This window comes from Mastomys coucha, unplaced genomic scaffold (genome assembly GCF_008632895.1).
Source record: "Mastomys coucha isolate ucsf_1 unplaced genomic scaffold, UCSF_Mcou_1 pScaffold14, whole genome shotgun sequence".
Taxonomy (NCBI): domain Eukaryota; kingdom Metazoa; phylum Chordata; class Mammalia; order Rodentia; family Muridae; genus Mastomys; species Mastomys coucha.
Genome location: NW_022196896.1, coordinates 59,649,046 through 59,673,159, shown reverse-complemented (window position 1 = coordinate 59,673,159; position 24,114 = coordinate 59,649,046). Strand labels below are relative to the sequence as shown.

Here is a 24,114-nt window from a genome sequence, read left to right as displayed (position 1 = left end):
CACACATGGTATACACTCTCTGATAAGTGGTTATTAGCCCAGAAGTTTGGAATACAGGAAGAACAACCTAAAAACCACAAGAAACTCAAGAAGAAAAAAAGACCAAAATGTGGACATTTCATTCCTCCTTAAAAGGGGGAACAAAATACCCACAGATGTAGTTGCAGAGACTAACTATGGAGCAGAGACTGAAGGAAGGACAAGCCAGCCTGATATAGCTATCTCCTGAGAGGCTCAACAGTATCTGACTAATACAGATGTAGAGGCTCACAGCCATCCATTGAACTGAGTACAGGGTCCCCAATGAAGGAGTTAGAGAAAGGACCAAAGGAGCTGAAGGGTTTGCAGCCCCTTAGGACGAACAACAATATGAACTAACTAGTACCCTCAGAGCTCCCAGGGACTCAACCACCAACCAAGGACTATACATGGTGGGACTGATTGTTCAGGCAGGATGTGTATAGTAGAGGATTGCAAAGTTGAGCATCAATGGGAGGAGAGGCCCTTGGCTCTGTGAAGGTTCTGTGCCCCAGTGTAGGGGAATGGCAGGGCCAAAAAGTGGGAGGGGTGGGGTGACAGGGGTTTGTTCTTGTTGTTTTTAGGGTTTTTTTTTTTTTGGTCTGTTTTTTTTTGTTTGTTTGTTTTGTTTGTTTGAGAGGAAACTGAGAAAGGAGAAATCATGACATCTAATAAAAAAAAACCTTGTAGGCTACATGAAAAATCCACAATTATTATAAGCAACAATTAAAATACTTATTTTCTAGTTATATATCTATATACAGCCAAAATTTCAAATAGCATATTCCTTTAGTGCAGAAACAGTAATAGAATATAACTGGTTTCTTTCAAGCCAGACACTGAAATTATATACAAATATGTAAAGCAATGATAATTTAAAATAAAATAGTAATTTTCATCAAAGCATATCAAGTATTCTGATTATTATTATTTATTATACTCCTAACCATCACTTTTAAGAATCTTTTTGTAATTTTAAAAAGAAAATCACTTATATGTATTATAAACATTGGATTACATGTTTAAAATTTAACATGGTAAATTTTGCTATACTATCATTGTCCATATTTTATCAAAATTAGAAAAATTAATGAATACATCAAAATGTTTCCTTCTTTCTTTAACAATCTCAATGCCAGTAGTGAAATCCACACAAGCAAAATTAACTTGAAATACCCACTGATGTCTGGGTATGTGAACGAGTTCTGAGAACAACAGGATGCAAAAACTCTGCCCTTTCTCTTTTATCCCAGCATTAATCAGAATTAAAGTCTGAAAAAAAAATAGGGAGACACCTAGTTCCTTCAGAAGAATTTAAGTGCTTTACAGCAGATGAGAATTGGCTTTTCTTGTTGTCTATCAATTCAGCTTTGTAAACAAAGATTTCTAAAGCTGTCAAAGCTGCAATAAGAACAGGCATCTGACACATATACAGCAGAGGACCGCCAGGTCTGGTCTCAGTGAGAGAAGACACACCTAACCCTCCCTCAAGAGACTTGAGGACCCAGGGAGTGGGGTATTCTGGTGGGTGGGGGGTCAGGAGATCCTCTTGGAGATGGGAGAGGAGAGATGGGATGGGGAGCTGTCTGGGAGTGGACCAAGAGGGGATGGTGACTGGACAGTAAAAGATTAAGTAATGGTGATGATGATGATGATTGATGGTGATGTAGATTGGAATGTCCATTTTCCATTGCATAATAAAAGTTAGGGTTTTTGCTTTTGTTTACATTATCAGGGAGAGTGGGGTATGCTAACATAGGATCTTGTCTACTGACTTTTTATATATGAGACAGAAGAAATGCAGGGCTCTCCTTAGAGAAAAAAATGTGCTCTTCACCTCCATAAACACAACAAATCTGTCCTTAAGTGAATGGGAGCACATGTTGCATGTAATAGGCACCGATTTCTCCTTTGTCTTACCTTTATGCTGTGATCTGGAAGAAGTGGAAATTTTCTTTCATATAGCTTCAAGATAACACTGCTGCTATTATCACATAGAGACTGAGAACTAGAAAATGACAGCAGCCTATTTCTCACCGCTGTGGTAAAGAAACTTGATTGTTAACAATTGTGTGTTATATTGCAGGCTCATAGTGTTTGCATTACTTTGCTGTATGAAAATAACTGTCTTCCTTTAAGGCAACTGAAAAGACTTCCTGCTGTATAATTTGGGGGAAAATCTACTTATATTTTGGAGAAAAAAAAATAAAGCATGAGTAATGTGCGAGCTCAAATCTAAAGTAGGCAGTGATACTCAGAGACTGCCTTGTATCCAAGAGTAGAATTCCACAGTGAGAGAACTATACAAAGAGACACACAGAAAAGGAAATGAGCTAGCATTCATACCTACAGAGTCCTTGCCTGGCCCTTGATGAGAATTTGGTATAGACAGTGTGGCTTAGAAACAGAAATAATGAAACTAAAACCTCTTGTACAAAGGATGCCACCATTTTTTTTTTTTTTTTTTTTTGATGCAAGCAACCTGGTCAGCCCTTGGGCATGATCTTGCTTTGATTAGGTTCTTGTTAACATTGAAAGCATCCCAAAGCACTTTTCACTTCACCTTGTAGAACTATAGGGGAAAAGGACGTCCACAAAGGTGCAGGAGGCAATATCCCTACCTCTGGTGTTCCTGAGGTGACGCATGAAGAACACAGTGCCTCTGCCATCAGACCTTAGCCCAGATCCACTTGGGGCCAGGTTTTAACAGCGCACAAACTGAGACAATTAAGAAACAGGAATATTACCAATGACAGCATTGACCTCTTGTGCCTTCTTTCCTTTACTCTGCAGCATCAAACTGTCATATTATCTTACAGGAGCATGGTCCTAATATCTGGTGCTTCTCTTACAGCACTTTGTCACAGACTTTGTCACTGGGCATACCAATAACTCTCCACTGCAGAAGTTTTGGCAAACACAAAAGGAACTCTATGGCTGGTTGGTTAGTTGTTATGGGCTTTTATCGTTCCTTTATTTTATTTTGACATTTTTTGGTCTTTTCATTTTTATTGTTGTTTGTTTGTTTTGATACATATATTTATACACACACACATATATGTATATGTATATATATATATACATACATATATATATGTATATTAAGCGAGAGGGAAAACATGATTTTAGGTGAGTAGGGAGTGGAGACAATATGAGAGGAGTTGAAAGGGACAAAAGCAATCAAAATATACTGTGCAGAAGCTTTTTAAAAATAAAAACAAAACAAAACACATACACACAAAAACCAACACCAAGAAAACTAAAACCAAATGCTGGTGGCTTTGTTGATCGGGCATTCTCTGTAACACAAGTTTCACAACTGATGACAGTAAGACCTTCAGTGAGGAATATGCAAGCATGTGCTGCCACATTTCTCCAGGGAGGGACATGCAAGCGTGTGCTACCACATTTCTCCAGGGAGGAACATGTACACATGTGCTGCTACATTTCTCCAGGGAGGGACATGCACACGTGTGCTGCTACATTTCTTGACATGCCATCAACCAAAAGCATAGTGAGAAGTATGGCTCTGCTCCATGTGTCCCCATCTGAGTAGCCCTGCTTTCGTTACTGCTCCCTACTCTGCACATAAATAACTATACACGTGACAAACTGAAATGTTTGCAGTTTCATGTGGCTTGCCTAACTTAGATGTTCTAAAGTGCATTAGAGACCCTTAATCACCAAGTCTTCGTTAAACTGTCAGAAATCCTGTGGTTAATTGTTTATAAGATTCTCTCATGATCCCTTCAAAATTCTGACTCGGAAACGGGAAGCTAACATTTACATACTTAGGACTTGGATTTTCACCCTGTGCTGAGCACCAGAGCCAGTTAATGGAGAGTGCTCCATAGGTGGGTCAGGGTTGGTAAGCATCTTTCTCCCATCTCCTGTACTTGCTAAAGGTCATACACAGAAAGGGGAATTTCACGGACCTCAGACCTCTTACAGTATTATCCTGTAGTAAGCAGTCCTCCGCAGGCTTAAGTACCGCTCTAGAGCTGTCACTTACAAGTTTACTGCATTTTACAGTCCAGTGCCTCTCTACTGCAATTTTCATTTTTGTTTCTTGTGTCAACCTGTGGGAAAATTGTTCCATGTCAGTTAGGCAGTAGGAGGCAAATAGGAAAGTGATTTGGTTCCACTCTGGGAAAATCAGACTCCCAAGCCCAGTCACCCATTCATATTGGGAAAAGCCATAGTAGGTGGCCTATGGGGCGGGCTACTATGGACAGCAGATGTTAGCATTATTTGGATATTCTTTTTATTCTTTTTTAAAAAAATTATTTAATTTCTGCAAATTTTATACATGAGTACTTTATATCATTTGCCCCTGCTCTCCTCCCGTCAATTTCTTCTGTGTCTCTCTGACTCATCAAATTTGTGGCCTCTTATCTTTGAGTAATTTCATTACCTATATGCCTATATATGTGTGCATGTGTGTGTGTGCATATATGTAATCACATGTGCATCTACAAATACCACCTGCTGAGTTTATTTAGTATTGCTTGTATACATGTTTAGAGTTGAGCAAATGGTCTAGAAAAGAAATTAAGGTGGGCTATTTGCTAGACCCTGAAGGTGACTGCTTCTCCCTCTCTCAGAAGCCATTGAGTACCTCAAGCTCTTCATCTGGTGGTGGGGCCTTGTGAGGTTTTCCATATCCACCCTGACAGGGGAATGGCTGCTGTTACTGCTCCGGTCTTCCTTAGGCAGCAGTATCATCAAGATTTCCCAGGTACAGCCTCCTGCCACGCACAGACGACAGCCTCTCTCCACAGAAAGCCTGTGAACTCTGGTTCTCAGTCTTTTTGCCCCACTGAAGCTTAGGTATGGCACGTGTGGTGTAGATGTATTACTTAGGGCTGGTCATGGTAAGATGTGTTACTTAGGGCTGGTCATGGTAAGATGTATTACTTAGGGCTGGCACCCATGGTCAGTTGTCTGCATTTTGACTGTGGATTTCTTTAATGGTGTTTACTACAGAAGGAAGCTTCTGTGGTGGGTGGCAGGAGCTGCGTTTAGCTGTGGGTGTACGGACAGGTATTTAGACTGCACTTTTACCTTGGTTTTCTAACCCTTGCTGTCCTCTCCATGATGTTAACCTGTCCCTATTAGATTGTTAGGACACTACCTAAGTTTCCCGTGCCACCTGTGTTTCCTAAACACCTGGAAAGATGCGGAGCACAAAGAAGTGTGTTAATATGTGTGGACATTCATTTCTTTTAACACACTAACGTGAGAAACTCTAAATTTACCAAAACCAGGTTGTTATCATTGCTCATCTAAGTCCCTTTTGGGAAATCTCTAATTTTCAGGTTTGTCAGAAGATTTCAAAAGCAGGTTTTCCTCCTACCTTCTCTTTCGTTCATATAGTATCCATATTTAACATTGATTCCCACAGTCAGACATATTAGTTGTTTTCCAAATTGCTGCGATGGAATACTTGACAGAAGCGGTTTAAGGAAGGAAGTGTTTATTGAGTCACAGTTTGAGGTTGCGGGTCATAATTGCAGGGAGTATAGAGATAGGAGCAGGAGGCAGCTGCTACACTTGCCAGGCTCCTGCAGAGAATGCTGGTTTATTTACAGTTTCACTGCTAAGATAATTTTGTTCTCAGATTCCCCTGTTGTGTGTGAAGGCCCACCTACATTACCTCAGCTGAGTCAGCTAGTGCAGAAACATTGGCTGTTTTCCAGGCTGACCTCCCAGTCCGTTCTGAGGGCTGAGGTGGAGGCACAGCTGCATAGATGATTTTTTTCTCTTTTAAAGAAGAAAGCTCTCAATCTATTAGTTGGCAAAGGACCACAGGCAACTTGTTAACCACTAGAATTTCCACAAAAAGAAGTGGACTTCAGAACTCAGAGAAAGGGTCTTTTAAAAAGAAGTTAAAGCATTCTCATGCTTGAGAGAAAACCACACACACACACATACACACACACACACACATGCAGCATACTTGCATGCACAAACACATACACACACACATGATTACATGTGACATATACATGTATGCACACACATATACACATGTGACATCTATACTTGCATACACACACTCACACACATACATGATCACATGTGACACATATATGTATGCACACACACATACAGGATCGCATGTGACACACATATGCACACTCATATACCTAGAATCAACTGCCTTCTTTATCACTTTGAACTGAGGCCAATTTGATAAACTCAAATCTCTCTATGTGATCACAACCTTCAGTCTTTCTACTTGTTAGATATCCCTTCCTCTCTGATTTTTTTCCAATTCCCTAACTCCAGTTCCCCACTGATTTATTTTTACCTATATTTTAGAGTGACTTTTTTTCCCTTCTTGGCTCCTTTTCCTGAAATAATGCTCAGTAACTTTTATAGGCTCATCCCCTTGTCACTATAAACTCTTAGAAACCTATTTGCCCATAAAGCACTCAGAAAGAAACTTCTTACATTTTCCTATATATTACATGGAAAGGAAAAAGATCTGTAATAAAATGTTAAAAAAAAATCCACATACCCTACTGTATATATCACAAGATCAGAGCACTCTACTGTTACCACACACCACTCAGGATCACGGTCCATTTTACTGGGTTCATACCTGTAGCTCAGTAATGAATGTGCTTCAATTGTGGCTAAATGAATTATTTTTAAAAGAGAAAGAAATCTCACAACGGGAAGCAATTATAAGTTTGAGATGGAATGATGATGATCAAATTTCTACCTATCTCTCTTTCGCCTGAGTCTTCAAACTGTGATTAGTTAAATAACATGCCTGAGATGTATGTGCATTAAGATAATAAAGCCATTTCCATCCTGAGAGGTTATTTATTAGGATTAAATATGATGAAGTTCAGAAAATACAGTGCTATTTATTTTTAATTGAAAATTTATTTCTTTGAGTAACCTTTCCATTTAGCCCTCAAAATCATGTTCTTCAATCCATTTAGCTGCTTTTAAAATCCATTATACAATGATCAGAATGAGCATGGTAATACTCTATGTAGCATGTCTGATATTTCTTCTTAGGAGCAGCTCAATGGATGATAACTTTTTCTGTTTGAAATAGACTATGTTGTTCATTGGACAGATTTATTCTTTGTGTTGTTTGCATATTTTTTAACCTCCATTGGAAAATTATGTTGAAAATGGTTCTTTTATTTCATAATTCCTCTGGTTCCTCCAATACCTTTCCTTCTTCCACAGGATTCCCCAAGCTCTGTTTAATGTTTGATTTTCGGTCTCTGCATCTGTTTCCATCAGTTGCTGGATGAAACCTCTCCATTGACAGTTTTGCTAGGCTCCTGTCTACAAGTATAGCAGAGTATCATTAATAGTGTCAGGGTAGGCTTCCTCTCAAGCTGGGTCAGTTACTCTTTGGCCCTTCACTCAAATTCTGTTCCATCTTTACCTCTGCGCATCTCGTAGGCAGGACGAATTGTAAGCATAAGGTTTTGTGGCTAGGTTACTGTCCTACTCCCTCCATTGGGAGTCTTGCTTGGTTACAGGAGATGACCGGTTCATGCTCCATATCCCCATTGCTAGGAGTCTTAGCTAGGGCTCCCTTCTCATTCCACCTAACCTGGGACCACAGAGGCTCACAGAAACTGAACTGTCAACCAGAGAACATGCATGGCACAGACCTAGGCCCTGTGTAACCGAGTCTTCATGTGAAACTCCTAAAGCAGGAACATTGCCTGCCTTTTGGATCCCTTTCCACTAAGTGGGCTAACTTATCTAGCTTCAATAAAAGATGCATCTAGTCTTATTGCAATTTGATATTCAAGAAAGGCCTCTCCTTTCCTGAGGAGAAGGAGACAAGGGACAAATTGGTGGTGGTGGTGGGGGGAGTTGACAGAGAGGGACTCGGAGGAGAACGGGGAGGGGAAGTTGCTATCAGGATGTAAAATAAATAAGAAATTAATTAAAAAGAATATTAAGTATCTGGGATTAAATTTAGAATCCTTGGTATCAGTAGTCTTCCTGTTGCTATTGATTTGATAAACAGTATTTTTTTCTAGTAAAGTACTAAAATATTATTCAGTAGTGATATCCTACCTCCCCCACACATCCAAGAAACACTCAATATTCTGATATGGGTCTCTTCTTTAACATGCCTAAATTAACTTAGGCATTTCTCTGTATTTGTACCTCAGAAGTATTCTGAGTTTGGTATTTCTCTCTTGTCTCTTGCCTCTTGCCTCTTGCCATGTATGTATATATGTATGTATGTATGTATGTATGTATGTATGTATGTACTTACTTAGCTAGCTAGCTATTCAGTGTATGCATATGATGTTTTTGTGTGTGTGTGTGTGTGTGTGTGTGTGTGTGTGTGTGTGTAGGTATGTGTACCTATGCCTGCACATCCAACATTCACATTCAGAAGTCAGAGAAACATCTGTGTCCTCTTCTTTGGTTCTTTACTTGATGTTTGAATGTGGCTTCTTTCTATAGACATGAAGTCACTTTATTTGTTGTTTTAACACATGGTCTTTCTACAGACGTGAAGTAACATTTCTGCTTAGTTGGCAGGCCAGCAAGCTCCAGTATCTTCCTCACAGATGTTTGAGGTGCAGTCACATGCAGTGATAGCTTGCTGCTATTTGAATGTTGAGGATTTAAACTCAGGGCATCCCTCCTCACAGCCTTTTCTCTTCTCTTCTCTTCCCAGCACCAACCCCAGATTCCCCTTCATATACAGTTTCTTTAAGTAGAGGATCTTTTTACTGACCTTCAAAACTTCTGCTCAGCCACATATTATATACAGAGAAAAACCAAGAATGGATTCAGTGGTTAAATTAATACATAATCTATAGTCTGCTGCATAAAGCATGGGCAGTGTTATTACTATTGATTGTGGCTCATTCTCATGTTCTTATTCAAGTCATTCATCACAATTCTAAGTAAGAACGTCATTGCAATACAGTACAGGTCTAAATAAAACATACTTGAACATTTATTAGAATCTTCTTACTCATAATTTGTATCTACCGGTGTGCTCATAAATCTTTAAGAGCCTGCTCTCTAGAGGAATATAGAAAGATGAAAATATACTGAGTTTATTTGTCGTGTTGCAGACCTTTGTGGTGTAATATTTTCATCACGGTCAATTTTAAGCTACAAATACTCATGTGTCTTATCCAAAGTAGGGAAAGTATTAGCACAAGTGGATTCTGAGCTCCCCAGACACTGCCAACTACTCCTACTGTGCCTTTCAGGATTCATTTAGGCTGGCTTGGTGGAATTGCATTCTAAGGTTTTCTGCTGTTCCTTGACTGCCTGCTACACACAGCAGCAGTAAATCAAGGGCACTAAAGTATGAGACTGCGAGCCTGTTTAACAATGTTGTCCTTCAGCAAAACTGTTATGATCATCATGAACTTTTTCCTCAGAAACACTTTGAAAATTCATGTAAAATAGGCAAATCCTGGGAGAATACCTTTTGAACCAACTGTGACTATCATAATTAAAGACTCTAATATACATGATAATTTCACATTTTTATGTAAAAAAATAGGCACGTATATCTAGAAATATTTTATGCTTCCATGGTAACTACTTCTTAAAACCATTTAAGCTCAGACTGTCTGTAAAGGCACATCTTCAGAACTCTACCTGTTTAAAGTGAGTCCTATACTTCCAGACTAATGTAATTTGGGAATCCTGGTGCTGTCCTGTTGATAGAATCAAGAAAGGAAAGGCTGAATCAGCAGTCCATAAACCTCCTACTAATTGTAGCTTTAGCTAAATTAAGAGTATTGTGACCTATTTAATCCATAATCTCACTTCTGGTGATTTCATTGATTTATTTTTTTACTAAGTGAGCTAAATACTTTATTAGTGATCAAATTCTGGGACAATTTAAACCACAACTATAAAATATACAAAGAGGAATAGAAATTCCAGAGACATACTGTGCATGTCTTTACCCTCAAAAGGTGGAGTGATATCCTGAAATCTTGTAATATAAAATAATTAATAATCAAAGTAGTTGCATTTATGGAAGTGTATTTTCAATTAAGTTTATTGTGTGTTCAAGTATGGCTTACTGGATTTTAATTTTTGAAGATGTTTTAAATAAACTGAATACTTTATTAAATTACTTTATTTCTGTATATGAGAATTGGAGAAGTCACAGCTCACTATAGCCATGTGGTCACATAGTAGGACAAGCCAACAAGCTTTTCAGCTTTTTGTGCATTAAAGTTCTAAGCTCATTCATAATTGGTAGTAGCCCTTATGACCATGTAGGTAATAGACCATCTAGTGTTAGGTTTTCAAATGTAGATCTTCCCCCTTTTAAGAAGGGATGAAATGTCCGCCTTTTGGTCTTCCTTCTTCTTGAGGTTCTTGTAGTTTGTGGTTTGTTCTTCCTGTATTCCAAACTTGTGGGCTAATAACCACTTATCAGAGAGTGCATACCATGTGTGTTCTTTTGTGATTGGGTTACCTCACTCAGGATGATATTCTCCAGATCCATCCATTTCCTTAAGAATTTCATAAGTTTATTGTTTTAAATAGCTGAGTAGTACTCCATTGTGTAGATGTACCACAATTTCTGTATCCATTCCTCTGTTGAGGGACATCTGGGTTGTTTCCAGGTTCTGGCTATTATAAATAAGGCTTCTATGAACATGGTGGAGCATGTGTCCTTATTACATGTTGGAGCATCTTTTGGGTCTATGCCCAGGAGTAGTATAGCTGGGTCCTCCAGTAGAACTATGTCCAATTTCTGGAGGAACTGCCAAACTACTTTCCAGAGTGGTTGTATCAGTTTGCAATCCCACCAGCAATGAAGTAATGTTCCTCTTTCTCCACAACCTCTCCAGCATCTGCTGTCCCCTGAGTCCCAATCTGACTGGTGTGAGGTGGAATCCTAGATATTCAGACTACAGCAGTATGAGCTATCAAAAAACTAAATCCAAATACAGATTTGTATTACACTCAGATCTAATATGTAAATTTAAAACTGAAACAGTATATTTTTGAGTAGTACATACAAAATGAGACATTTTATGTCAATTGAAATAGAGTCAATAATCAGAAAATTCGTGGGCACTTCAATGCAGGTATGAGAGCCATGCTCCCTTCTACACGTGGGTGAATTATCAGGAAGATGGTAATTGTGATCAACACATCTACTTATTCAGCTTCATTGAGACAGTAATCATATAACACACTTGTCAATTATATTATCATGTATAGTTTATAAGATTCAGACATTGCTACATTGTATCAGTTGAAATGCCAAGGCCCTGAATTTTGTGTACTTTACTTACAAGGGCAAAGTCATTTTTTCCCATAACCTGTTGGTGGAATATGAAAAACATCTGTATTATTTAAAATGAAGCTGGTTTTAAAGTAGATAAGGAGACCAGTTGTTTTTCTTCTATCCCATTGTATATAGAGCTTAGCTTTAGTGATTTCTATTAATCATATCACTATGGCTACATGAAAGTATGTATATTCAATTTAAAGTGTTCAGAGCTGTTTAGAACATTTTATATAATACATGCTATAAAACTAAGGAGATAAACTTTGGAAGTTATTGGGTAATAAAAATATACAAGTGAAAATTCTAACTCAATTAAGAATACAAGTTTGAGACTGCACCAAGTAAGTGGGATGCCCTGTGGGTACATGTGTGTGTAATCCTCATGATAGAAGTTGAATGCTGTCATAATTGCTACCTCCTGATGTCTTCACTTACTTGGGTGAGCACGTTCTATCAATGGCTCTAGTTAGTTCTTTTTTACAAAATGAGTGCGGAATCATTCCTATTATGAATAAACCTAAGGACTTTTGAAAAATAAATGGTCATAAATACAGTTGGTGCATGCCATTATAAGCTGGTACAACTCTATGGAAAACAAAATAGAGTGAGATAGCTCTGGTTTTATTGGAGTGTGCTGTTGTGCCAGGGAATGTTTGTGAACCCCCCAAAAGACCACCAAGGAGCCAATTCTGATGTAATCGCATTAGGGTTTCTTTATTCAACCTCAAGCTTGTGCTCCCAGGCAATCCTGACACAGTTGAACGGTGGAGCCCTGAGCCTAGTTTTACGCAATCATTTATAGAGGAAGAAGTGGGTATCTAGCCTGGCACACATCTGATTGGGGGCTATTATGGCCTTTGACATAATTGGCTGGTGCCAGGAGCCAAAACCATAAACTTCTGAGTTTTTCCTGATTAGTGGTAGCTAGGAAGTGAAGTATCAGGGGCAGGCTTGTCACTTGGAGGTGCAGATTTGTTGAGGAATAACCTGGAAACTGGTGTTAGATACAGGTCTTGCTGTTGGGTAGCCTGGAAACAGGTGCTAAGTACCAGCCTCTTAGTTAACTTGAATTCAACCTTAGGTCAGGTTCTCTAAGATGTCACCTAAATCCAAAAGACCAGTTCTCTCAGTACAACATGAGCTTAAGTTTTTCTTTTTTTCATTACATATTTTCTTTATTTACATTAAAAATGTTATACCCTTTCCTCGTTTCTCCTCCCAAAATGCCCTTTCTCCTTCCTATTCACCCTGCTCACCAACCCACCCACACCTGCTTCCTGGTCCTGGCATTCCCATACACTGAGATATCGATCTCTCACAGGACCAAGGGCCATCTTCTGCTACATAAGCAACAGGAGCCATGGGTCCCACCATGTGTAGTCTTTGGTTGGTATTTTAGTCCCTGGGAGCTCTGGTGTTACTGGTTGGTTCATATTGTTGTTCCTTCTATGGAGCTGCAAATCCCTTCAGCTCCTTGTGTCCTTTCTCTAGCTCCTTCATTGGGGACCCTGTGCTCACTCCAATGGATTATTGTGAGCATCCAATTCTGTATTTGTCATGCACTGGCAGAGTCTCTCAGGAGACAGCTATATCAGGCTCCTGTTAGCATCCACCTGTTGGCATCCACAATAGTGTCTGGGTTTGGTGATTGTATATGGGATGGATCCCTAGTTAGGGCAGTCTTTGGATTATCATTCCTTCAGTCTCTACTCTACACTTTGGCTCTGTAACTCTTCCCATGGATATTTTACTCCCCCTTCTAAGGATAGAAGTATCCACATTTTGGTCTTCCCTCTTGAGAATTCTCAACTGGGGATTACCGAATGGCTGAGAAGCACCTAAAGAAACTTTCAACATCCTTAGTTATCAGGGAAATGCAAATCAAAATAACCCTGACATTACACTTCACACCAGTCAGAGTAGCTAAGATTAAAAACTCAGGTGACAGCAGATGCTGGAGAGGTTGTGGATAAAGATGAACACTCATCCATTGCAGGTGATATTGCAAGCTGGTACAACCACTCTAAAAATCAGTTAGGTGGTTCCTCAGAAAGTTGGACATAGTATTACCTGAGAACCCAGCAGTACCACTAGAGCATATACCCAGAAGACTCTCCAACATATATTATGGGCACATGTTCCACTATGCCCATAGCAGCTTCATTTATAATAGCCAGAAGCTGGAAAGAACCCGCATGTCCCTCAACAGAGGAATGGATACAGAAAATGTGGTACATTTACACAATGGAGTACTACTCAGTTGTTGAAAACAATGAATTTATGAAATTCTTAGGCAAGTGGATGGAACTAGAAAGTATCATCCTGAGTTAAGTAACCCAATCACAAAAGAACACACATGGTATGCAGTTGCTGATAAGTGAATATTAGCTCAGAAGCTCAGGCTTAAGTTTTATTAAAGAAAGTGTTTATATGAGTCACTGAAAATCATACTGGAAATGAGAGAGTTAATGTAACATAATGGTTAAACTTTATTAGAAAGCCTAAAGTCCTGTGACCATTTTTGCAAATGGACACATTGAACATTACAGCAGTATTTCTCAGCAGAATCATTTGTAACAGAAGTAATAGAGGAAAAAAAGAATCTAACATAATACAAAGTACAATTTCACAGCAATGTTTTCATTCTTGGTAACTTTGCCACAATCAAATATCAGCTCTTTGACTCTGTGAAGTTAATGGGACATTGCAATTAGGGCATGTCTCCACCGAGTAACGATGTTTTAAATTCACAGAAATGGGTCTGTAATCATCTGTTATTTATACTTGTCCATTAAAGAATTGTAATTTCTGAATAGATAAAGTTCTTCTGACAAGTTGAATTTTAGATCCTCATCTAACTTAAAAGTGTCATAACTGAGTCTATGATTTTTATGAATCATGCCCCAGTTTCACAGACCCATCACATTCTTGATCCCCACACCCTGCCTATGCCAGTGCTGTTCCATTCAACTCATTACCATTGCCCAATGTAAAGATCTGTTCCTAGTTCACCATCTACCTGATTTTAATTCTTCAGGAAACTGGCTTTTGTTTTCTTCCTTAACTCAATGATATTCTATGGTCCTAGTCAAACTTCTGACTTCTTATCTTTCTTCATTTTCATCTCTTTGTCTTTCTTCCTGAAGTGAAGTATGTATACTTATTTCCAAATGTTTTTAATATTTTATCATCCATGTTATGGGTCCAATAATAGAAAGAACACTGTATTTGATGGTAGCCATTTTTATCAAGTGGAGATAGGAGTATTTCTCATTCCATATTTCTTAATAATTAACAGAAGTGGTGTCAGAGATTTATGAAGTACATTGCTACATAGCCCAAGCAGCCATCTGCACCATTATAACATCATTAGAACAAGAAGATGGCTAGTCTCACTCACAGGTTGCTATGGTTAACATCTGGCAGCTTAGACATTCTTAGTCACCTGATCCTACATAATACATATCTAACAAGTCTAAGAAAAATAGTCTCCAAAAAGGGGCAACATTTGCTCTGATGGTCAGCCCACATCTCATGCCTTGAGGCAACATCTAATTTTTTCCCAAGGTTTAGAAATGTAAGGTCTCCTTTTCTATTAGATAAAATAGGACTTAAGCCACCATTCCATGACTAGTTCTATTTTTCTGGAAGAATAAGGAATTAGACAGAAAACCTCTTCTCCATTCAACTGGCAGGAATGTTTACATATCATACCACACACCATATATACTTTTACAATAGCTTTAATTTTTAAAATCGTACATATGTACACAGTAAAACAGGACCACACCCACCACATTTTATCTCTCCATGTTTCCTGTATCTACCTCCTGTATCTACCTATATCTTCATGCTTTTATTCTGAAAAATTACTTTGTGTTAACCCTCTAAGTCTACTTAGTTCCACTCAGATATTCATGGTATAGGGCTATCCAGTGAGGCACAGGAAACCTAACCGCCACCACACTCTCAAGAGCACCACTTAACATCTACAGCCAATGACTCCTCAGTATAAAGGCCTCCTCCATCTGTGCTTGAATCCTGGCTCCTTTGATCCTGCACAGGTAACAAGTAATGAGAGTTCATAAGTGCAATGGCAGTGCATTTGTAGCATAGTGTTTCATACGTAGCACTTCTTTGCATTCTTCATCTGGCCCATATATTTTTCTGCCTCTTCTTGCCCAGTGTTCTTTAAGCTGAGTGTGGGGGGTGTGGGGGGATTGATACCGAAGTCCTGAGTGTTGACCTCTCTGTCTTTTATTCTTGGGACTTTGACAAGTTTTGAGTCTCTGTTGTTATCTCTCAAAAGAAGCCTCTCTGATGGAGGTCGAGAAAAGCCCATGTATATAGCTATAAACATGAATAGTTTGGATCAACTATAGCACATGTAATTTAGTCGTTAACTGCTATAAGGTCTCATCTCTATTCTTAACAAAGAAAATAAATAGGCATGGAATGTTTGAATATGTTGAATAATTCATATAAATAACCCACTCAGAGCCAATTTTCACTTATATAATAAAAGGTCTTTTTTTTTTCTAAATGCTTAATTACTCTAATCTGCTCCTCTAAAATATATTCAAAGATTTTGTTTTCTATATAGCAAATTTCACTTCTTATTTGACAATAAGCAGAAATCATGTCATTCCATCAGTGATTTAGTTTTGGGACAAAATCCTGAAACAGAAAGATCCCTCAGTCATATCTCTTTGCATAGGAGTATTCCAAAGAAGATTGGGAATTATAAATCCCAGGATAAATTACTGGGAGATGGGCCACAAATAAGCAACAAAGGCAGAATGATCTTGTCTCTTTCAAAAAGGTTTCTTTCTTTCTTTTTCTTTTTTTCTTTTTCTTTTTTTTTTTTTTTTTTTTTTTTTTTTGTGGAATCGTGGGTCAATGATCTGCCTGCTCAAACAACAGAAAGACCTGAGAAAACAAGCCTTTCTTCTGTTAACCGGGAGTTTTGCTTGTATTTTGTATAGAATATTGTCAAGTACTGGATCTTGCTGGTACACATATTAAAAGTCACCTGGGAGTCTTTTATTCAATCATGGTGTGATTATATGACCCTGTTCCTTTAAGCAGGAAGCCAAGAATGGAATAGTTTCTTCTGTTGCCCTGGTGGATGTAAGAGGAAGCTTTAGAAAGTAAATGAGAGCTAGCTAGAGTTATGAATGATGAACTACAGTGAAGCCAAAAAATCACCTAATTAGAACACTCTAATTCATTCCATCCATACACCTGAAAGGACTTGCAGACTGCTATGCCAGCCAGAGGCTACATCAGCCCCCATGCAGAGCTGTTCAATATCTCCTAACATTCAATTATTCCCAAGTATGAGAGTGTTTAGTAGACTGTATAGAAATAAAAATGAATTATAATTTGGGAAGGAATCAGCAGTACTTTTGAGGAGAATTTTGAAACATACTAAAAGCTATTTTTTTATTCTATTTTTCTCACCCGAGAATCATATTAATTATCCTGTTAATGCTCTTCAAAGCTCCAACTTACATTTCTATTATCCTGCAGGCACTTTGAGACACTGAATTGGAAAATCTGAAATAGTGCCATCAAAATCACAAAATGAAACTAAATAATTTTCAATGGAGTTATATTTCAATTTCCCAATAATTATATATATACAAATATATATGTATATATATGTCATTGTTATTGTGTTTTATGCTTTATGAATATGAAGATAACATCAAGACCCTATTACATTCTAGGCTAACTGTTCTCCCACTTTATTAGATCCTAGCTCTGAAAAGAGATACTCTAGCATCTAAAAAATCCAACAACTATCAGTGGGGAATTTAGGGTTACTTTTGTCCACATGAGACTTAAGAATCATTCTGGTTTTCTGAGATACACATGCTATATTTTTAAATTAAGGGATTTACTTATATTATTATAAAATTCCCCCTCTTTCCTTCCATGCATGCTTCTAAAACTACTTTATGGAAACATTGTAGGAAGCTTCAATGCTAATATCATCTTCATTAAAAGAGAGTGTTACTGAAGAATGATATATTTATGTATATGTGTCAAAACGAGAAAACATGACTTTGAGAGATAAAAATGATGATAAAACAACTAAAATGATTAAAAATAAAGAATATATAAAGAAAAAATACATACACCCACTAAAAGACTAATGATGCCCAGATAAGACTAAACTTAAGACACAGGTCAATAACATAAATTATATATAAAACTAGTCAAATTTCATTAAAAATTTAGAGAACAATTATTAAATTATCTTAAATGCTACTTATAAAATCTACCTAACAGGCTAAAAGATGCATAAAGCCAAGACACACATAAAGCTTAGTATGAATTCTTTGTTAGATATAATCTTTTAGTAAGAATGTATGTTTATTATCTGTAAACTCTGATACAGAAACCACCAAGACAGGGCGTTTGCAGATAAAGAGACTGAGGAACAGAGTCTGAAAAACTAGCCAAAGTCACATTGTCAAAGAGGATAGAACTGGCATTGAACCCATGCGTTGGCTCTAAATACTCCATGATAGTTTTCTTGTATGAGTAATTAGGAGAGCAGACTTTACTTATTAAATATCAAGACATATATCATTGCATTGAAGAAACGATCAAGACACTGAAAAACAAAGGTGGAGAGAATTGCAGAAACATATAAGCACACAATACTGGGAGAACACAGAATAAGCTTTACAATGAATCCCTAGAGAGATCATGGATTATCTTGCAAACATCGTATAGTCAAAGAAAAAGGAAGATACGAGTAAATATTTTGCTACTTCTTGTTTCCCTCCATACATTATGAAATACCTAATATTAAAGTAATGCTCATAGCACTCCAGAAGATAATATTCTTCAAACATAAACAAACACATGCACAAACACACATATATGCACACACATACATGCGTACACACTATCAACAAGAATTGAGACTGATTCATGCCACTTTATTGAAATTTAATATTTACATATCAAATATACACATATATGCATGCAAATTAAAATATAACCTATAAATTGCAAAGTGATCTTTACATCACTTTTAAATCAATATGATCCGCTGTCTAAGTGAATTAAAAATTTCTCTAAGTAACAGTATGTAAAATGAATCAAGGATTTGAAGAGCTTAAAAATAAAGAAAGAAATTTAATTGTCAACAAATATTTGATAAGATCAAGACTGTTAGAAATTAAGAAAGGGGTTATTGAACAAATGAAATAAAATTTCACATGAATCATTTTACTACATTTTATTATGTGTGTGTATGCCTGTGTGCACAATTCAAAGTAAGATTTTGAAAAGCAGGACTTTACCTGCATTGCTAGTAAGAAGTATATGCATTTTCATATTGAGAAACCTTTTATCTATTTATAAAGTATACATGTATACTTTAAGAACAGCAGCTCTTTAGGCTTGGATAATAATTCAAGTTATTTAATATTGAAAAACAAGACAAGCTAAATTTTGGAAAATAAAGAAGCATACTATATCAATTAGTACAATTAGTTCCTATTTTCTAGCATCAACAAAAAAAGTTCACTATGTAGATGCCACAACATCTATGTGTTATCAGTCATATCTATATTACTAGTATATATATTACCACCTGAGCTATCTGGAAAGAGACAGTCAGAACAAGAATATAGGAAATAATATAAATCTTGAAAATTTTTAAAAGACTATAACAATATTGAAAATAAATATGTATACTATAATGGTATACACATATAAATAAAACACACTCATGTTGATGTTATATTTGGGTTATTTAGTGGCAAATGTGAATGGTTCTTCAAAATGAAATAAATCTTTCCATTTTATGTGACTACTTTAGTTTTTCATTTTCATGTTGCTGTTTGAAATGGCAATCCATTTGTTATGTGTGAATATAGAGTTCTTGTAATGGTATATCATTACTGTACTTTAATCATGGACTGGTTATAACACATGGCCACAAATTCCTTGTATCCTTCCCTTGATGAATACAAATGCAATAAACAGCTTCTTACCATGGACTAGTGGTACCCATGAGATGCTGACATGGAAAGAGAACATAAAATCTGAGACATTCTTACCTCAGATTTAAAACTTTTTAATTAATGAGAAAACAACATTTAACAAATTCTAAGGTCATGAAAATAAGACAAATTTTTCATAAACTAATGGAGAATAAAGAGAAACATAACACAATATGCAATTTGGGATTAGATTCAAAACAAAATTTTAAAAAAGGCTTTAGTAGAAACACCAATGAAAACTAGTCAAAGTTAAAAGTTTAACTGATTATACTATGTTAATGTTAATGTCTTAGTTTAAAACATATCAGAACATATGGCATTCAAACTGACAGAAACCAGTGAGGATGAAGTGGAACCTCACTGGTTGTCAGAGCTTCTGTCGAGCCACAATTACTTCAAAATCACAAATTAAAATTGCAGAACATTAAAGTGTTCACACATAATTAAATTTGAATGCTTTAAAAGCTCAAATGCCTAGCGTATTAATTAATCTTGAGGTTAATTAAAAGCCTAGTCAAGTAAATAATTTGCTCTAGATTACAGAACATATTAGCAATAGTAGAAAAATTTGCTGAAGATTAAAGGCTTTTTTTCCTTTGTGTAGATGTATTACGTAATCCCATAAGTATAATAAGCATTGTGCATGTAGGTGTGGGGAGATGGGTGTACATGCTTGTGGTGGCTGGCACTTGATAAGTGTCTTCTTCAATTCTGTTCCACTTGAGATTTGAAACATGGTTTCTTTTCTCTCCAAAATGTAGCCCCTTGATTGTTCTAGGCTATCTTATCTGTAAGCTGGGATGTGCCATTTCTCTGCTTCCACAGTGCTGACATGCACACATGTGAGACCATACAACTTTTCATACGTGGGATATTGAGATCTGAGTTCAGGTTCTCACGTTTGTACAAAAAGTCACAATATCTCTAGAGTCCTCAGGGCATAAGAATTTCTATCTGGAAATGTAAAGGGCATGTTTCTAGAAATGAAACCAAGATGACTGATTCTACATCTGCAGTAACATGTCAGAAAATCTCTCCTAACATGCTTTGCTCATGTGTGATTAGCTTCTTTAAGGATTGTATAAGTTGCACCCAGGCCAAAGCAACATTAAAACCTTAGACTAGCTTAATTTCAAGACTTTAAAAATATTCAATTTTACATTTCTCTTGCATATAATATAGAAGATTTATGAATAATTTTAAAGAAAATGACCCTTAGAATTGAGTGGGTTTATTCATGCTGAAATGCTTGATTAAAGTAAGAAACAGGATTAAGTTCTCCTTCAATAGCTAAACTTTCAAAAAGGTCTATAATGGTTTGTACAATATTCTAAGTGGATTAAAGTAGACAAGTCTTTCAGGACACAAAGAAAAACATTTCATTTACAAGTAATCTATTCCTGTGCTATAATTTATCTTTATTCATCTTTACTTATTTACCCTTTCTATATCCTAACAGTCTTAATGTTTAGTTAAATGAAAGAAACTATCAAACTATAAATTTAGTGATCCTTTTTACAATAAAGAAAATTAAAGTCTAGCCAAACTCATGTGTCAAGTCACAGTGTGGTTGCTCAGAGCTTAATCTGAAAATAGAAATGATTGAAAATGTTTCTTTGCAAAATGGTGTTTCCACAATTTGTTGAAAATCATATTAGTCAAAGGTGAAACTAAGTCAGTTTCAATCAATATAAATCGTATTGTATTGTAAGCACCTCAGCTTTAGATCCCTTCCCCAAATTTTACAGTCATTTTTATTTTGGCTTCTTCCAAACTACTAGCTGGAAACTTGTGTGATCTGTGACTGAAAGTGCTTGCATGAGATACGGACCATTCTTCTAAATAGTCCTTCCTCAAACACAGCCAACCAAGTGACTGCACACGAGATCACCTCAAGCGGAATCTATCACAATCCTGTTGTTGTTGTTATCATCATCATCATTATTATTATTACTATTATTATTAATTTTGCTTGATTGAAATGGTTATCTTGATGCTATTGTGGCATTGAGACCATTATTTTCAATAGTGCCGATTATCAGGAAAAACGAAATTCTCTGTGCTTCTTTTAACTCACTGTCTTTAAAGAGGATATAATTTTAGTTCTGTATATTTTCTGTTCTGAATTATACATTCTTGTTTATAAGAGACAAAGGTTCATTACAATGGAAATAGGGATTTTAAATCAAAATGCCTACACTTGGCAGGCCAATCACATAAGAAAATAAGCCATGGGGATTCCAGTGGGCACATTCTTTTCTAAATGTGGTAGCCCTGCACTCCCTAGTTGTAGCTGAGAGTAACATGGTGTCAGAGGTTTCATTTTATGAACCCAAAGTTTAGATTAGTCATCAATCTGAGTGGGCTGATCATTTATAATTATATTTGATAACAATTCTCATTAATATAGAATAAGTTGTAGCCTGAGAACTCCTCCAAAATAGTTTGTAAAATTAAAATATGAAGGAATTTGCTATAGGATAATACATGCCAAAGGAAATATTTCTGAAAATGTGGGAATGGATAAACCATATTAAAATATTACTCAATTAAGTTTTATGAATTCTAGAGTTCAGAAAAATAGTAAAACTTAAAAAATATAGATTTGAGAAACATGTTTTCTTCCTCCTGAATTCTCAGGTATTTGAATTAACTATTCAAAGAATGTTTTCCTTCATATGTGCATGTACAGTTATTGTGAACAGACAGTCCTTCAGAAATGTTGCCAATCAATAAAACTATGTGGTTCTAGTAAATTTATTATAGAAATGAACAACATGAGAACAGGGGATTATGAGACCTTCTTTTAGGTTTGTTTAGTGCTGAACCATTAAATAAATCTTTTGTAGTGATAACCAAGAGGACAAGCACATCATGGATAATGATGACATCAGTTTAGAGGTTTCTACCATTCTGTAGGTTTTGTCATATCATCAATGAACAATGATATCTTTATTTATGAGGCAACATATATTATAATATCAGCTTAATACCATCAGAGAGAACATGAGCATGCATCTGTCTATCCTGAAAGATGTGTAACTGTTGAAATATATCATTTGAATAATATGCCTCATGTACTTAGCAAACCCAGAGATATTTAGCGCTTCATTTTATGAAGCAGTTGTACTAGAATACTTGGGAGAAACAGAATCAATAAAAGAGAATGGGAAGACAGACAGATGGAAAAACAGAGATCAATCACAGTTGACAGATATCTGTTATGAAGGACTGGTTTATGTGACTATGAAATCCGATGGGTCTCTTAACTAGTTATCTGCAGTTTGATATTCTAGGAAAGATGGTTGTTTAGTTCCAGCCTAAACTGAAAGGCCAAAGAATCAGGAAATCAACAATGCGGAAGCCCAAAAGCCCGGTGTAAGGGACAGATCTAGGAGCTAGCCAATATACTGTTCATTCATATTTTTCTTTTTGTGCCCTTGAAAGATTGGATAATGTGTTTTTGCATTGATAAATCATGATGATCTTTACTCAATTTACCAAGTCCAATGCTAACTTATTCCAGGAAATCCTTTGCAACCTACCCACAAATGATGTTTTAGCAGCTATGTGCATACAATTACAGAGTCAGAAGCCATGTAAAATCAGTCATTACCATAGGCTTCCAGCTATGAGGTTTAGGAAAAAGAATACTCATAATGGTAATATGGGCTCTTAGCTTCTCATATTTTTTTAAAATTTAAATGTATTAATTATTACTATCATTGTTATTATTACTATTATTAATTATTTGTGTGTGTTTGTGTCCATGTGTGCAGGTGTACATGGGACTGAGTACATCTAGAACTCAGAGGATAGGAGGTTTCAATCCCCTCCTATCATTTTGCAGGGCCCTGTGATAGTCCTCAGGCTTGGACCTAGATATTCTGCCCACTGAGTTATCTCAGTAGTCTACCTGTCTTGTTTTGGAGGTGAAATAATGTAGACTCCCTCCCCAAAGCCCGGACAGTAAACGCAGCGCTGCCCACCTGTTGAACAGAACCGGTTACATTCAGAAGCTCCACCCCCATTGAGCAAGAAGGAAGTAACTGATTGGACTGTTACACTGACGTAGTTTGGGGGAAGGGTTTTGCCCCAGGTATTTTACCTGTTGCGGGAACAAAGGATTATTATTAAATTCAAGATGACTGAGTGACCAGACCTTGTGTCGTCTAATATTTTATTTTTCTCATGTGGGTACGGTACAGTATGGCTAGCCTATCTCTCCTATCTCTTTCAATCTCTTCCTATCTATTTATTACTCCTATTACCAGTAGAACCCTTTATTTTATTTACGTTGGCGCTGGCTGCCAACAAAATAATAAAATTTGTTCCTATCCAGTAGTCAAATATTATTCTCCAAAATTATTTTGAAGGTAAAATTTCCAAGTAACTGAATTATTCTGTATTTGGGAACCTTAAAGTCATCCATATGTACAGCTATGACTAGTAGCCATAATAGAGAACCTGAAAAGGTTAAAGTGTACTAGTCTTTGTTCATCATGATTAATATTGGTAGAGAAGTAAGTGATCATTGCTGAACATTTTCATTCTACTTTGATGCTGAAATCTCAAACCAAAAATCAATTCTCTACAAGAAAGTGCTAATAATTTTGTGCTAAGCTGAATATAGGATTTCTGAGTGAAAAACTCTTGATGCTTCTGCCATGTTGCTAGTTAATATCAAGCTGATACCACTTATCTTCCAAATTATGGACTTTTCTTTTTTATCACTGACACACACTGTTAAAAGCAATAGTCTAAATATATATATATATATATATA

The 24,114-nt window shown here is 36.6% G+C and overlaps 1 long non-coding RNA gene across 2 annotated transcripts in view; it reads right to left on the bottom strand.

The window, feature by feature from the left end:
• Window positions 1-5,454, bottom strand: part of LOC116089114 — a 39,197-nt gene extending 33,743 nt beyond the window's left edge. For both annotated transcript variants that reach the window (XR_004118162.1, XR_004118161.1), the window contains exons 1-2: window positions 5,375-5,454; window positions 3,954-4,097 (exon numbers count right to left, since the gene is read on the bottom strand). This is a non-coding gene — a long non-coding RNA (uncharacterized LOC116089114). The remainder of the gene's footprint in view (window positions 1-3,953; window positions 4,098-5,374) is intronic.
• Window positions 5,455-24,114: the final 18,660 nt, after the last annotated feature.